Raw genomic sequence first — 18684 nt, 5'->3', positions numbered from 1 at the left:
AACATTTAAAGAATTTATGCATATATACTCAACAACTCATAGAAAAGCAACTTGAGAATAACTTATACAAGGTAATAAATAATGCAAATTATCTAGTTACCTCAACCCTTTTGTTACTAAAAGGGTTACCTGTGGTACTAAATTTCTTCTTGTGTCAAGGTAAGTCTTCCCACACCACAATCTACATCAACAAGTACTATATGTTAATTTTCAATTAACACAAGTACCATTAGCTAATAATAACCTCCCAATTCTCCCACTTCTTACTCAAATTCTCAACAAATAGACTTGTCAAGATTAGAATTTGTTCACTTCATCCCTTTAAGTCTCTTTCTAACTCTATCACAATATAAAACTCAATATCTCAACTTATTACACTTCAACACCCTATGATCAAGTTAGGGCTTAATCCAACTCCCACTAAACAACAAAGTAGCTTCATATTACCACATATCCAAGATCAATAAACCTAAATTAAACCTTTAGAGTCAATAGAAACCTTCAAAACATTGACTCATGGCTTAATCCAATCAGACCAAATTCTTACTCTTCCAAATCCCATGGAAAATGAGATGAAAAGGTAGAGGAGAAGGGTAGGAAACTTACCCAAGAGTTTGAAGTCTCAAATCATCTTCAAAATCCTCCCAAATTGATGCCCTAGTAGTGCCCAAAGTTGCCCCCTTCGTGCTCTAGATTTTTCACCCTAAAATCTAATTTTTTTCTGCTGATTCCCAAAAATATAAGTTGTCTGCTGTGCTGTGCACTGCAGCGCACGCCACGCAAGCCACGGCTCACGGCGCAGTAAGCAACAACTTGATTTTGCTCCCCCCGATTGATGGACCCCATGGCACGGGTGACATAGCATTAATGGCAACGAAGCTTGAGGATAGTAATCATGAGCATGGTGACATAGAAGGAGCTCAATACTTCCAATCCAACGTACCTAAAGACTCATTACAATATATTGGAGGTCCAATGACAAGAGCCCGAACCCAAGCCATGAAGCAAGCCTTGTTCAGTCTTGTGCAAGAAGTTCAAGAGCTTGGAGAGCATTGGGGCACTCCTCTCAAGCCCAAAGGAGAGCATCTATACATGTATAATGTATTTAAGATCCAAACTCATGAAGAGTCAAGCCCAAGAGATGCAGACCTTAGCCCAATGCAAGGAAGACTATAAGTTGGGCCTCTTGCATGCAAGGAGGCATGAAACCCTAGTAAAGAAGTCAAGGGTGGCGTGATTTTAAATCCTTTATGATCCCTTGATTGTCTCCTAAATTATTTCCTATTTTAATGGTCCTTTGATTTGATTTTCTATTTTGAGTCTAGTCAAAGGTTAGAATTAATTATAATATTAATTTCTAAATTTTGTAATCCCATAATTTTAGGATCACATCTCCTAAATTATGTGGCTGAATATTTTATCATTATTTTATATTATTTCTCCTTTTAGTATTAGGAAATTAAGGTTTTAATTTTAGGAAATATTTTTCTATGAGCCTATATAAATTAGGCATGCTCCCTATTGTAAACAACACAGAAGTTGAATGACATTATTCATTTTAGAGTTTATAACTCTTGTGAGCCTTAGTGCTTTGTGGTAGTATCCCGTGTGAGAAACAGACGTGATCAAGAGCGTGATCAACTCTTGTGGTGTCTTCGAAGGTTGAGGTTCCTAGAGGCAGGTGCTCTAGAGGATCTTCTCCTTGATCATTATCCTATTGTTTACTTCATACCTTTCTTTATTTCCGTCATAAATTTCGTCCCTTTCTTTTTGTTCTTGTGTTTTTGTTGTTTCAGGGTTCTGTCCCTAAACTAGCACAATTCTGCTTCCGCGTCCCTATCAGATTGGCATCAGAGCTTTGATTGCTAGTTTTGGTTTAAATTCTTGTCCTTCCTTCTTCTTTTTCATCTTGAGTTATTTCTTTTTGTGATCATCTCTTATCTACCCCATCTACTTCTATCTTTTGGTTTTTCTCTTCTTCATCTTTGTGACTTTTTATCTTATGTGAGTTTTTATTTTATTAGCCTTCTAAAAAAAAGAGAAAAAAAATACCTAGAAATTCGTGCAAAAAAAAGGCAAAAAAAAAGCGTTAGTGTGTTGAGAAAAAAAAAGAGAAAAAAAAATCTGAAAATTTAAAAAAAAATTTACAAAAAAAATATATTGCTGTGAGTTATGACTGTAGAAAAAGGCTATTCTTGAACTCCAAGTCACCAAGAGGTTGCCTAAAGAGAAAAGTCAACTTGGGTGATAAGAAAGTCTTGTACATTGATCACTTTCTTATTTTTAATTTTTGGTAGCACTTTTCAAATTCTCTACTCTCTTATTTGCTATTTGTGCTACTCTCTTATTTTATTTAGTTTTTTATTTTTGTCTTTGAGTATTTGACTCTTTGACTTTTATTTTCTTTCTTTCTTATTTTTGTTGTCACGTGTGGTTTTTCCTTTAACAAGCTTAATTTTATTTGAAAATTTTGCTTTCCTATTTGTTTCAAAATTGCAAAAAAAAAAATCCTCTTTTCACCTTGTGCTTGTTTTCTAGTTTCCTTAATTTAGAAGATATTCACTTGATTGTTCCTTAGTTTCTTGATTTGTGTTGGTTTCACCATTGGATTCTATCTACAAGCTTAGTGAGTGGTAAAAGGCAAGTGTGTTTTTCATCATTAAAAAAAAGCCATTACTTTTTTTTGTGAAACACGAGTGACTTTATCTTGAGAGTAAACACGTGACTTTGTGTGTGTGAGGACCTATTTTTATCTTATATGGTTTCTAATGCTTCTATGAACATGAGTAACAAGGATGAATCCCCTAGTATTGATATGAACTCTGTTTTAGAACTTATCAAAACACAGTTGCAGCAGTTTCGCTTGGAACTTGATCATAGGTTCCATAAAGAGGATAAAGATGAGCCGGAGACTTCCTCTTCTAAAGGAAAGAAGCATAAGATCCCCAGCGATGATGAGGAGTATGAAGAACCCCCTTCTCCTAAGGGAAAGAAATCCTCAAAGTATGGTGTTGACTTACCGGACCAAAAAGTAAAGTATCCTTCATTCAAGGGTAGCAACAATCCAAAAAAATACCTTGATTGGGAAATGAAGATGGACCAAATCTTCATGACTCTTGATTTTTCTGAGTCAAGGAAGGTAAAAACTGGTTCTTTGAATTTCACTGACTATGCTGTTTATTGGTGGCAAGATTTACAGTACAAAAGAAGCCAACTTAGGAAAAAGCCCATTAAAACGTGGGAGAAGCTTAAAAGGTACTTGAGAAAGGCTTATGTCCCCAGCTACTACTATACAGAGCTGAATAGAAAATTGAGAATGTTTTCTCAAGGATCTATGACAGTGGAGGAGTATGTGCACAAGTTGAATATCTTGAAGTTTCCTGCAAACATTCAAGAAAATGAACGTGAAGCAATGTCAAGAATTATGGATGGCTTGAGGCCAGAGTTGAGAGATAAGCTTGACTTGTACACTTTTGTGGACAAGGAAGAGCTCATACACAAGGCTATAAAGTTGGAGCAGAGAAATAAGAACAAATGTTCCAAGTCCTCTTGGAAAGACTCCAAGACAACTTCCAAATAGAAGGATTCCAAAGCCAAAGATACATCCCAAGCCAAGGAAGAAATAAAGACCAAGTATGAGGGTAAAACTTCTAACCCTAAACCTTCTTCTTATTCATCTAACACTTCTCCTATTAAGTGTTTCAAATGTCATGGTGTGGGCCATATGGCGAGAGATTGTAGCAATAAAAGGGTTATGATCTTGAGAGATGATGGTGGCTATGATAGTGTGCATGAAAGTGATAAAGATGATGCTGATAATGTTGATGATGATTCTACCTCCCATGAATCAAATGATGAGCTTGAATGCAATGGTGTAGTTGACTCTATCTTGGTGGCAAGAAGAGCTCTCAATATTCAACCAAAGGAGGATGATGAACATGAGCAACGCGAGCATATTTTTCACACTAGATGCTTCATCAAAGAGAAAGTGTGTAGCATGGTAATTGATGGTGGTAGTTGCACTAACATCGCTAGCACTTTACTTGTAATAAATTATCTTTACCTTTAATTCCACACCCTAAGCCCTACAAATTGCAATGGTTGAATGATTTTGCTGAAATTAGGGTTTCTAAGCAAGTGTTGATTACTTTCTCTGTTGGAGTTTATACTTGTGATGTATTATGTGATGTAGCCCCTATGCTTGCTGGACACTTGTTATTAGGTAGGCCTTGGCAGTTTGATAGTAAGGCTACTCATGATGGTTTTAGAAATTGTTACAAGGTGCCTTTTAAAGGCAAGACTATTGTATTAAATCCTCTTAGGCCCATCCAAGCCTATGAAGATCAACTAAAGATTACTCAAGATTACAAGCAAAGGAGAGATCTCCTTGATTGTGGCATGAGTGAGAGAGAAAAGAAAGAGAGTATTACTTTACTTGAAAATCAATCAAAAGAGAGGAAAAAGAGTGGTGAGAAGGTGAGAAAAGAAAAAAATAGAATGGTGGGAGTGAAGGAAAATAGTGAAAAAAAAATATTATTGTGTAGGAAAAGTAAGATTCAAGAGGCTTTGATGAGTGAGCAAGCCCTTATTGTAATTCCCAAGAATATTTATTTTTCTACTAACACTTTTGACCCTACTTTGCCTTCTAGTGTTGTCTCTTTGTTGCAGGATTATAGAGATCTATTCCCTGATGAAATTCCTGATGGACTTCCTCCCTTAAGAGGAATTGAGCATAGGATAGATTTCTTGCCTGGAGCTGCTATTCCAAACAAGCCTGCTTATAGGGCTAACCCTGAAGAGACTAAGGAGATCCAGCGCCAAGTAGAGGAATTGATGATGAAAGGCTTTGTGCCTGAGAGCCTTAGCCCTTGTGCTGTCCCTATTATCTTGGTGCCAAAAAAAGACGGATCTTGGAGGATGTGTGTTGATTGTAGAGCAATCAACAAAATCACTGTAAAGTATCGTTACCCTATCCCTAGACTTGATGATATGCTTGATGAATTGCATGGTGCTTCTATCTTTTCTAAAATTGATCTTAGAAGTGGTTATCATCAAATTCGTATGAAAGAGGTGATGAATGGAAAACTGCCTTTAAAACTAAATTTGGATTATATAAATGGTTAGTTATGCCTTTTGGTTTGACTAATGCTCCTAGCACTTTTATGGCATTAATGAATCATGTTTTTAGGAAGTTTATAAGCAAGTTTGTTGTGGTTTACTTTGATGATATTCTGATTTATAGTAAATCTTTGACTGATCATATGAATCATCTTAAAAATGTGTTTGACATCTTGAGGGAATATAAGTTATATGCTAATTTTCAAAAGTGTTTCTTTTGCATGGACTCTGTTATCTTTTTGGGATTTGTTGTTGGATCACAGGGAATTCGTGTAGATGAGGAGAAAGTTAAGGCTATTCGTGAATGGCCAACCCCTAAGAATGCAAGTGAAGTGAGAAGCTTCCATGGCTTAGCAAGCTTCTATAGGAGATTTGTTAGGGATTTCTCTAGCATTGCTGCCCCTCTTAATAAACTTGTTAAGAAGGATGCAACCTTTAAATGGGGTAAAACACAAGAAAGGGCCTTCCAAACCCTAAAGGATAAATTGACTAATGCCCCTTTACTTGTTTTGCCTAATTTCTCTAAAGCATTTGAAATTCAATGTGATGCTTCTGGTATTGGTATAGGTGCTGTTTTAATGCAGGATTCTAAGCCTATAGCTTACTTCAGTGAAAAGCTTCACGGCGCAGCTTTGAATTATTCCACCTATGACAAAGAGCTTTATGCTCTAAAGAGGGCCTTAGAAACATGGCAACATTATTTGTGACCTAAGGAATTATCATTCATTCTGATCATGAAAGTTTAAAGTTTCTCAAGTCTCAAGGTAAGTTAAACAAGAGACATGCTCGCTGGATGGAATTTATTGAAACCTTTCCTTATGTGATTAAGCATAAGCAAGGTAAAGAAAATATCATTGCTGATGCCTTATCTCGAAGGTATACATTACTTTCCTATTTGCATGCTCAATTACTTGGTTTTGAGATTCTAAAAGATCTTTATAAAACTGATCCTGATTTTGAAAATATTTAGAAATCTTGTGAAAATCATGGATCTGGTGATTTCTTTAAATTTGATGGATTTCTTTTTAAGAAAAATAAATTATGCATTCCTATTTGTTCTATGCGTGAGTTGCTTACTAAGGAAGCACATAGTGGTGGTTTGATGGGACACTTTGGTATAGATAAAACTTTGGCTATTTTGTCTGATCATTTCTTTTGGCCTCACATGCAGAAAGATGTCATATCTGTTTGTGATAAATGCATTAAATGTAGACAGGCAAAATCTAAGATCCAACCTTATGGACTTTACTCTCCTTTACCCGTCCCCTCTCACCCTTGGGAACATATCTCTATGGATTTTGTAATTGGATTGCCTAAATCTTCTGCAGGCAAAGATTCCATATTTGTTGTTGTTGATAGGTTTTCTAAGATGGCACACTTTATTGCTTGTGCTAAGACTAATGATGCTGTTAACATTGCTGACTTATTCTTTAAAGAGATTGTTCGTTTGCATGGTTTACCTAAGACTATTGTGAGTGACAGAGATGTGAAGTTTCTTAGTCATTTCTGGCATACCTTATGGCATAAATTAGGGACTAAGTTACTTTTTTCCACTACTACTCATCCACAAACTAATGATCAAACTGAGGTAGTTAACAGAACTATGACTATACTATTAAGAGCAATAATTCAGAAGAATTTGAAGAATTGGGTGAATTATTTACCTCCTATTGAATTTGCTTACAATAGGGCTGTTCATTCTTCTACTTCTTATTCTCCATTTGAAATTGTTTATGGTTTCAATCCATTATCTCCTATTGATATTTTACCTTTGCCTTTCTTGAGCATGCTAACACTGATGGCAAGGAAAAAACTAAGTTTGTGCAGGACTTACATGCTAAGGTTAAAGCAAACATAGAGCGAAAGAATGAGCAATATGCCAAGCAAGCTAATAAAGGCAGGAGACGTGTGATCTTTGAGCCTGGAGATTGGGTTTGGTTACATTTAAGGAAAGAGAGATTTCCTAATCAAAGGAAGTCCAAACTTCAAGCTCGAGGAGATGGACCTTTTAAGTTTTGGAAAGAATTAATGATAATGCTTACAAGATTGATTTGCCTAGCTCTTATGGCAATGTTAGTGCCACATTTAATGTTTCTGATTTATCTTTATATGATTCTGCAGATTCGAGGACAAATCCTTTCCAACTGGGAGGGAATGATGGACCCCATGGCACGGGTGACATAGCATTAATGGCAACGAAGCCTGAGGATGGTAATCATGAGCATGGTGACATAGAAGGAGCCCAATACTTCCAATCCAACGTACCTAAAGACCCATTACAACATATTGGAGGTCCAATGACAAGAGCCCGAACCAAAGCCATGAAGCAAGCCTTGTTCAGTCTTGTGCAAGAAGTTCAAGAGCTTGGAGAGCATTGGGGCACTCCTCTCAAGCCCAAAGGAGGGCATCTATACATGTATAATGTATTTAAGATCCAAACTCATGAAGAGTCAAGCCCAAGAGATGCAGACCTTAGCCCAATGCAAGGAAGACTACAAGTTGGGCCTCTTGCAAGCAAGGAGGCATGAAACCCTAGTAAAGAAGTCAAGGGTGGCGTGATTTTAAATCCTTTATGATCCCTTGATTGTCTCCTAAATTATTTCCTATTTTAATGGTCCTTTGATTTGATTTTCTATTTTGAGTCTAGTCAAAGGTTAGAATTAATTATAATATTAATTTCTAAATTTTGTAATCCCATAATTTTAGGATCACATCTCCTAAATTATGTGGCTGAATATTTTATCATTATTTTATATTATTTCTCCTTTTAGTATTAGGAAATTAAGGTTTTAATTTTAGAAAATATTTTTCTATGAGCCTATATAAATTAGGCATGCTCCCTATTGTAAACAACACAGAAGTTGAATGAAATTATTCATTTTAGAGTTTATAACTCTTGTGAGCCTTAGTGCTTTGTGGTGGTATCCTGTGTGAGAAACAGACGTGATTCAAGAGCGTGATCAACTCTTGTGGTGTCTTCAAAAGTTGAGGTTCCTAGAGGCAGGTGCTCTAGAGGATCTTCTCCTTGATCATTATCCTATTGTTTACTTCATACCTTTCTTTATTTCCGTCATAAATTTCGTCCCTTTCTTTTAGTTCTTGTGTTTTTGTTGTTTCAGGGTTCTGTCCCTAAACTAGCACGATTCTGCTTCCGCGTCCCTATCACCGATGCTTCCCGACTTGATTCGACTTTCATCCTATCTCAATTTAGAGCCAAATATGACCCAAAAATCTAATTAGCCATCCAAAAATATAATTAAATAAATTAATCATATTTTTAACTAATTTATCCCTTAATTAATCCATATTTCCAGATTTGAAATTTTAGGATATTACACTTTTCACACACATTTTACCACTTTTCCACAATTTAAACTATAAATACATACATACATACATGTATCAAATAAAGCTAGAAATCATCAACTTTTATTTCACAAATTTGATTTCATGCTAAAAATCATTTACAATGCTAAATCATGCATAAAACACATAAAACAATAATTTCACAATTTCATATTTACTTTTACATAGTTATAATAATTAATCAACATAACAAACTATATGGTTACCTCAACCCTTCTGTCAATAGAAAGGTTATTCATGTTTTCCTTACTCAAGTCTCTTTTCTCTATTTATGAGTCACATGCTAGAATATACATGAAATTGGTAACCAAAGTCAATTGTCTTATTAACTAAAAGTGCCAATCATAACAACTTAGCACCTAATCACAATCATTTCCTCTATTCACATTCAATCACACGCTCCTTTCTTTGTTTGTTTTATGTTTCTCATAAGCCTGACACATCCCATTTTATCAAGTTTCTGCACCAGCCATGGCACGTCCATCCTCAACTGCAGCACATGGAATAGTGAGAGAAATTCTCACTATATTCACATGCTCTACTTCACGATGCTATTCTTCTACTCATATCTGTTCACACATCATCCCAATAAGTCAAAATAACATTTTACCATCCAAAATCCTAACCCCACATTAAGTCACTAATTCATTTTGTAATTAGCCATTAATGTAAGATTAGAAATTTAGGATGTTACATTCTATGCGACAAATCTCGCGTGTAACTAACTTGTCCTCACATGTGATTTGGCTAGTAGAAAGCTATGCCCAAAGCTATGTGACAGAACTTGTATAGAACCAATATGCTCTCAAACATGCTTTGGCTAGCAAAATGCCAAAGTCAATTTTGAGAAATAAATCTCATGTGGAAGTAATGCGTGAAATGGCTTGTTTCAAACCCAAACCATTCGGAAAGACAAAACACATCTGAAACACAAGAACACTCACACATGAAATGGCAAGTTGCAAAACTTAAGCCATTATGGAATATATATCATGCATGAAACCACTATGCACTCAAGCAAGATTTTTCATGATCAAGAGATATGGATTTGGGAATCACATATCACACAAGTAGACAAATTAAACTTAGCTTAAGATGACTTAAGACTCAATTTGGCAAGATGCATTTAAGGAATAAATGACAAATCACATATGGTTACCATCTGCTCTCATGCATGAACTGGCACTTGACAACCTCTTAGATGAACTAGAACTGCCAACACCAAATCCAGGCTTCTTTGAAATTTTTGCTTATCAGACCCAAAAGGGATGAAAACCTCCCTATACTTTCTTATCTCCTTTTAGCATCTGCCTCTCTACCACGTCTAGCTGCTACCCTTAACTTATGGCACATCTCCTCATATGTCATCACATCAAATAATCTAATTTGCTGCCAATATTCAAGTCTCATTTTCTCTGCAGTTGCTCTGCTTTCCACTTGGTGTCATTACTATAATACCCTCACTGACATTATCATACGCTCTACTATAATCAATCTAATTACTTCAACATTATTTAATTTGAAAACTTTGAAAACTTTAGGATCCTAAGAAAAGATTTTCAGAAATCATTTTCATAACTTACTCAAGTATAAAACTTTATACACACATTGAACGCATTCTCTAATGGGACATTTAAGTCCAAGAAAACATGTGCATTTCAACATAATTAAGTGAAATGTGGCACCATGCGCCAACACATGCCACATGTGGCACAAAGGCCACAGTCACTCGCTCTATGCTATGTGCCGCGACATATGGGTGTTGGATAAGGAGGTGCAGTAGAAAATTAAAATTTTAAAGTCCCTATCCTAATATGGATCGAATGAACTCGTTTAAGTCAAGGTGGATAGAAGAGTTACCTTTTAATTCTTTGAAGTTGGCGCACGTTTAGATCTCAAGAGTTGGCAATGTAGATTTGATCTCTCTACCAATATCCACGCGAACAGCTCTCTAACTCAAACAGCATGCTAGCACTCTCAGCATCCGTTCTTCTTTGAACGTTAATTTTCCTTTCTAAAGGGTGTTTCGTGGCTTTCAGAGTGTTTTTGCCGTCAGAACTTTTCTAACTCTCTTATCCTTCATAAGGATGTCCCTATCTATATATAGTATATAGATAAGGGCTTTTGTCTTCTACTTAAAAGCTCACAAAATTTAATTAAATTTATCTCATAAATTTAATCCATAATATCATATCTAATTCAAATTTATCTTATAAATTCAAATTACAAAACTGATATGATATTCTCTCTTATCATGTTAGTTATTAAATGTAATCTATCATGTAAAATTAAATTTAAAACTAACATAACATAACATAATATATATCAGATACACATATTATATATATATATACATGAATATATATATTTCAAAAATATATATATACATATATTATATTATCTATATTTAATTTTATATATCATATGCATATATCATATAGATATGATATATACATACACATATATGGATATATATATTTTGAAAACATATATATATAATTATATTTTGAATTTTATATTTCATATAAATATATATATATTTGAATATTTATTTGATGATAAATATTCAAATATATATATATATATATAATTCATCCACCTTATATTACATTCATTGAATCTAAACATATTACAGATTCAACGAACTTAGACATTATAGCTTAAGTTGGGCTGTTCTTGTGTGCGACCTTATAAGCCCATATGAAATTGACAGTAGGTTAATTATGCTATTAGGCCACAAGTCACAAGTGGCCTCTAACAAGACATTACAACTACCCAATTCACATAAAGATCAATGATCTAATGTAACCTATTATGCAATCATATAACATCCCTTTTGTCATGTGATATTTAGGTCAAGTACAAGACATGAAATTGTCATTCTCCTTTACCTAACTATTACTTTCTCGATCTCTAAGTAGACTGACAGTGGCAATGAAAAAACCTTTTTTCATTGTAGTATGGCCATATATTTTCTTAGTCTTACTCATCAAGGGGCCCAGTAATATCTCTTACTTAATGTGAGGGACAAATTCTATCTTGACCATTCATATTCCTCTACATGAATATCACTAAACTTAATTATAGCCTTTATGATCACCCGATCAAAGGTAACTTTTGACTAAGTCAAAATTCAATGGTCATCATGTAGGAATATATGATGATCTCAGGTCAAATGGTTTAGTGATATAGTCAAATATGAGATAAGCTTATGACTTGTACCATGCAGCTTTCTCATAGCAGGTCAATCTAGCACCTTATACTCTTTCAAGTTCCTATGACTTTAATTTGTATCTATATAATTAATCAAAGTTATACTAGTCTTATTTCATTTATGATCCCTTAAAGACGACCGACTAGGGACATTTAGGACAATCACTATAGTTTGTCTAGGAATACAATTATCATATTGAACATGCAATTGTTATGATAACAAAAGAGAAATTCATTAAATAACAATGTGCATAGTATAATGATTGGCCTTAGGGCACAATTTCCAACAATGGGTACATGCATCGCGACACACACACACCTGAATTTGCTGTCAAATGGCAATTTCTGATACGAAATTCAAATGCACACTATTTCTACATATGATGTCTAATTAGGATGGTTCAAGGGCCCACATGAAGCTTGTTTCAAAATCTAACTAATGACACTAGTTTCAACTCAATTCGGCATCTCTATCAAAATTTAGACACTAAAGTGTATTTTGACCATTTTTTGCCTACATTTTGCCACTGAAATATCTCAATTCGAAACCAATTGTCATTAGCTACCTTTTGAGCCTTAACCAAGTCCAAATGGATAATACACAACTGATTGACCACATACATGTATAATATGACATACATACACACATTTAGCTTGTAAATTGCCCATTTCACTCTTTGAGCCAAAATCACATTTTCATTTCTTTATCTCTTACATGGCTAATTCATCACATACAATCTCCACACATCTCATATTCACACAGAATTACATTCATCCACTAACCCATCCAGTCAGTTCATCATTCACACACATACAAGGGCTAAGGAGCTCAAAATCACAAAACACAACATTCACCACAATATGCACATGTTTGAATCCTATAGCAACTTATACATATTTACAGTTACTACCAACAATTTCATTACACCAAATTCTTACAAAGGCTTAGTAAGCGATCTCAACTCAGCTAATGTCTTTCCCCTTCGAACTACTAACACCACAATTTGAAAAACATAAATAACCATGAGTGAGATAAAAATCTCAGTAATCAATATAGCTCACTTAATGCCTATTTTCACAAATAACCATGCCAAAGTAACAATATTACATATATATCAAAGTATGAAGAAATATCATCTTTTCAAAACAATTCCCCATAAATACATACTAACATGATCATCTAGCCACCAAATCTCTAATGCTCCCCGACATAAAATCATAGGCTCTCCTAAATCAATCACTTGTTAACCCAAGTACAGTTTTGATGGTAGAAACACTTGGCCAAAGGTAATCTAACCCACCTATAAACTATCATTTTTCCTCTTCACACACTTGTGATAAAGGCGTCGTTAACTCCTAACTGTACCCTAACGGGTACTAGGGAGTTACTAGATTGCTCGGATGTCCCATGATAATAGTCACATAATATGTTGTACTGAATTACCCATGGTAACAGCCCGTGTAATGTTGTACCGGATGTCTCATAGTGCCAGCCTGACCATATGGGTTTTTCACTCACATATCTCCACACACACACATCCCCATATATCGTAGGCAAACTCCAATTACCTATGATCACACTCTTTGACAATTTACACTACTTATACACATTTCCACAACATATATACTTCCATATCATATATGTATATATCTATTGAAATTAATAACTTTTCAAATTCATTTTACAATCTAAAGTTCATGCTAAAACCATTTCAATAACAATCATGCATAAAACTCATAAATTCACAATTTATCATTTGGTATTCACTTCTACACAGTTATAATAGTTAATAAACATGATAAACTATATGGTTATCTCAACCCTTTTATTCAATAGAAAGGGTTACCCGTGTAACTTTAACCCTATTCAAGCTACTTTTCTGTAACTCGTGCATCATACACTAGAATCTACATAGAATTGGCATTCAGAGTCAATTCCTGTATTTACCAAAAGTGCCAATTATCACATTTAAGTACTTAATGGCTATCAGATCCACATTTCATACTCGATTACGCACATTACCACTGATTACCCCTTATTTCAAGCTTAACATTTTCTAGCAACTTTCTCTCACTATTCTCTCTCTAGATTAGGGCAATTCTTACTTACAACTTTAAAGCTTTATCATTTCAACTCCAACCAATCACAAAGCACTAGTTTAGTTTTGAAGAACCTTTCTATTACTATAGGGTAAGAAATCAACTCCTTAAAATTCTCGAATTTAATTTCTTACTAGTTAAAACTAAGAGAAAATAGGGTAGATTCGAATGTTAAGGCAATACATGACTTACTCGATAAGTGACAAGTCAAAAACACCATCCTTGCTCCTAATTATACTTTCCTTAACATAACCCTTGCTCTTCTTCACATTAGACCTCTCCTCTCATGCTCTCCCTTTCTATTTCCACGAGCAAACACATCCCTATTAATCTGATTTCTACTCTTATCTCCTGCCACAACGTATGGCACAGTGAGGGAAATCCTCACTATGCTCACACGCTCTATTTTGGGACTCCACTCTTCTACCTATATCTGTTTACATAACATCCCAGTGAATCAATTAGAAATTTGGGATGTTATAATCACTGTGCTAGAGGTAGGTGGAATATACTGACAAGTCGTTAAATCTTCTACTAAATTCCTCCTCGTCTAGATCTCCTTGCCTAAAAGCATGAAATTCCTTTTTCTTTTTAGTTTTGAATGAAACTAGGAAGTATTGTTGAAAGAACATCTTCTTAAACTCAACCCAATTTAGACGAACACCACTGGTCGGCCTTACAAATCCCCGCCACCTCTTGGCAGTATTAACTAACTGTACTATGGCTAAGATAACTTTTTGCTCAAAGGTGCAGACCACAATTTCAAAAATAGTCTCTAGTCACTCAATCTACAATTCTACTTCACCCTCTCTCATGCTACCATTAAAAGTCGATGGATTAAACCAAATGAAAGTTTTTAAAAGCACAATCTATTGATGGATCAATGCCAAGAATCTCTTGCCAACTACCTGAACCTTGAGATATTCCAGGTCTGCTTTGTGCTTCCTCTTACACTGGAATACCTTGAGCCTCAACTCTCTCTCCCCTTGTTCTCTAACTCTCAAGATCGTATCATGATCTCGAACTGTCTGCCTTATATCCACCACCATATCTCTTAGTTCTTCTAGTAGATCATCCCTTCTATATTCTACAACTGAATCAGTTGAACTTTCGACTCCTATTCCTCCTCAACTACTCATCTAGCCCCTCCTCATACTGTATACTATTTTCTCCCCTCTAATAACATAAATAAGAAGCATAAGTGAGCGTAAGGAAAAGAGTTGTGTAATGAACAAAATAAGTTACCATATCTATGGATGAATGTAATAAAGAATCACTACAATCAGGTCTTGAAAATTGAGAAACTAATATCAAAATGTGACCTTTCCTAATATCCACTTGATTGCCACCATATAAATACCAAAATGTAATCAAACCTTAATCAAATACTTTGTTTAAAAAGCTTGGGCCTAAGAATTATTTTAAAAATCACCAAAATCATATTACATCAAAGCAATACATAGCAAAAAGCAAACAATTGCATTCATATAAACTATTGCATGCTTCCAGAATAGAGAAATAATGTAAATTTAAGGGCCACACACCACGGCGTGCAACACATATGCCGTAGCATGTGGCATAGAACCACACGCCCTATTCTCCTCTGTGTCATGTGTCATGGCATGATATGCCTTGCGCTATAGTGCACAAGTCTGAATTTGTTGCTGTCATTTGACGGCACAAATGATGAACTTTTGACATGCACCATTTTCATATACAATGTCCGATCAAAGTAATTCAAGCACCCACGCAAAGCTTAACTCATGAGCTAACTAATGAATAGGTTTGGACATGATCTAACGGTCCAATTAAAATTTAGACAATTGGGTGGAAAAGGTCAATTTTTATCAAATTTAGCGTGCCCAAGTACTAATATCGATCCCATTGTCTCATAAGACCATATTAGACCTTGAACTAAGTCCAAAAGGACTTAATACACCTAATTAATCAAATTTCAACACATATATACACGTATATCAAAATTCAGCCGTTCAATAGCCAATTTCACAAAACACCAACAATACACTATTTGGCATAAAATGGCCCACTTGGTCTTTCTCAACACATAATCACCACAAATTCACAATATACACATAACTAAATCTTAGCCCAAAATACTCATTTCACCACATACCCATATGTATGGGCTAAGACTTCCAAAAATCACCACAAATATCTACAATTTCTTTATTTAACTACTCAAAACATGCATGCAATCCCTGTGGCAATTTTTATATATACAATATTCACATCAAGCTAGTTCATTACACAAACTCAAGAGTTTTCCACGGCAATGGCACCATTATGTCGGTCTAGACTCTTTTCTCTTACCTTGATCACTATTCTATCCTTTAAAAATGTAACCACGAGGTGATATAAAAATCTCAGTAATAGAATAACTCTCTACTGCTAACTATCACATGCAACCATAGGCAAGTATAGCATATTATAAAATTAAACATAGCTTATAATACATGTTTCACTTTAAATCTCATCAATATAACAAATTTCACCACTTTCATTGCTTTTCACCACTTTTCTAACATAAGCATGAGCTCTACTAACCAAAATCACCTCGACTTGAAACCATAGGCTCACCTTAGACCAATATACATTATCATTAGCCCTAAGCTCACCTTCAATGGTAGAATCACCCAGCCAAAGGTGTTCTATCTCACTTTTAGACTATGGTTTTTCCCATAACACACAATGGGGTGTCGTTAACTTCAATATCGCATCACATCGATACTAAGGAGTTTGAATCTCTAACACCATACCTCAATAGGCATTAAGAAGATACAATTCTCCAACACCACACCTCGTCGAGCACTACAATCCACATGGGTGAACTCCCACCCACATGATCATGCTTTTTGAATCAATTATAGGTTCCAAATCACCACTATCCACACACACACACACACACACACACACAAAACTGCACAATTTTACATGTTTATCCAATCAAAGTTCATTTTCATTCAATAACCATACAATGCCATAAAACATGCATAGTTTAAAATAGTTTCATACAATAGATAGCATACTCACACATAATTATAATAAATAGTTAGACAAAGGAAGTTATTTAGTTACCTTAACCATTCTGTCACTAGAAAGGTTACATGTGGAATTTAATTACCATTATAATTCATCATAAGCTTCCTTTCTCACTTTACTCATGAGATATGTCAATCTACAAACAATCAGCTCAATTAGTCAATTGGTTTAATTGACCAAAAACACTAAATTGCTACTTATGGATGCATTTAGCCCATATTCTTTTCCACTTAACCATTTTAAGCTAGTCACCACTTAATTACCACTTTATATCATTTTTAGCAATCCCATATCACTCAAACATGATTTCCACCATTATTTTCCTTTGAATTAGGGCTAAATGGAGCCTATAGGTTTAAAGCTCTATCATTCAGCTATAAATCAGTTGCAAAGCTCTAATTTAACTCCCAAAAACCTTTTTATTACTATAGGGTAAGAAACAAAACTTTAAAATATCACCGATTCCATTTCTCTATAACTCATACCAAAAGAAATTTGGGTAGAATGGAAGGTAAAGGTTATATGAAGCTTACCTAACAAGTTACTAATTGAAAGTGCCTTCCAATTCTTTAAAACCTCTTGCCCCAGCCAATCTTAGCTTCCTCTCTTCTCCTTCTCATGTGTTTCTAATTTTTTTTTCTAAAATTAACCCTAATTTCATGACTTAAGGGGTCATTTTCTAGTCCATGAGTCGTAGCACATGCAGCTTGTAGGGTGGCGCGTGGCACATTAAGGAGAATCCTTATCACACACACACGCTTTGCCCCGAAATGTAATCCTTCCACCCATATCTACCTATTCAACATCCAAAGAACACAAATCAACAATTAATCATTCAAATCTCTAATCATTTACCAATTATCACTTTACCTCAGATTAACATCTAATTACAAGATTAGAAAATCATGATGTTACAACCATTGCCCGAGTAGAAGAGTCATTTAGATCCATAGGTAGAATAGGATCCAATGCAGCAATTGAGCCATCAATAACTCGAGGCAAATCTTGAGGAATGATTAATGTCTTCAAGTTGACCTTCAGTAGTTAAAGTAAGGCTGACCTTTAGTTCCTTGGTCCTCACGTTCTTCAACAATTGCTTCCTCAACAAGTTGGTGAAGAGAAGGTTTGGTTCTTTTATGTTTTGGGATGGATTTCTTCCTCTAAAATGTTTTTGTTATAGATTGAGTAAAGGAAAGATTTAGGAAAGGCATGGGCATAAGTATGGAGGATGGGATTGCTGGTTCTCCAACATTTTGAGTGAGTTTACCAATAAGTTTGGTAATACTTGCATAAGCTATATCCTCATATAGCTTCAAAAGTTGGAGTCTCAATGTGAATTACTATAACCTAAAATGACATAACTTGTAAGCTTAAATGTATTGAGTTGAGTCTTAATTTGCATAAATGAGACTTATGAGCTAAAAATGATGCATTTATTTTAATGTTAATGAAATGTGATTAAGCTCTTAAAGTTTTCACATTAAATCTAAGAGAATTTAAATGACTTATCCTATAATTCTTCATCTTCTCTTGATTCTTCATGCTCTTGAGATTTTGTCTTCATATGTAATTCTTTATTTATTTGCACACATAACAAACACCTCTTTTCATGGTTTTATAATCATCAAAACACATAATCCAACAAATATGTTTTGATTTGATGTAAGGTGAAGAATTTGGCCAAGGAAATTAATTATATGTAAATATGCAAAGTGGCCCTATTTTGATAAGTATTAGGGTGTTTAAGTGGCCAAATTTAATTGTAGATGTATAAATGTATATATAACTATTTCAATAGGTGTGTATTAGTTCATAGGATGTGGTTGA

The sequence above is a fragment of the Prosopis cineraria genome, unplaced genomic scaffold (assembly GCF_029017545.1).
Source record: "Prosopis cineraria cultivar Desert tree isolate PC_DT_omini unplaced genomic scaffold, ASM2901754v1 PC1, whole genome shotgun sequence".
NCBI classification, from domain to species: Eukaryota; Viridiplantae; Streptophyta; class Magnoliopsida; order Fabales; family Fabaceae; genus Prosopis; species Prosopis cineraria.
This window is presented reverse-complemented; position numbering follows the sequence as displayed.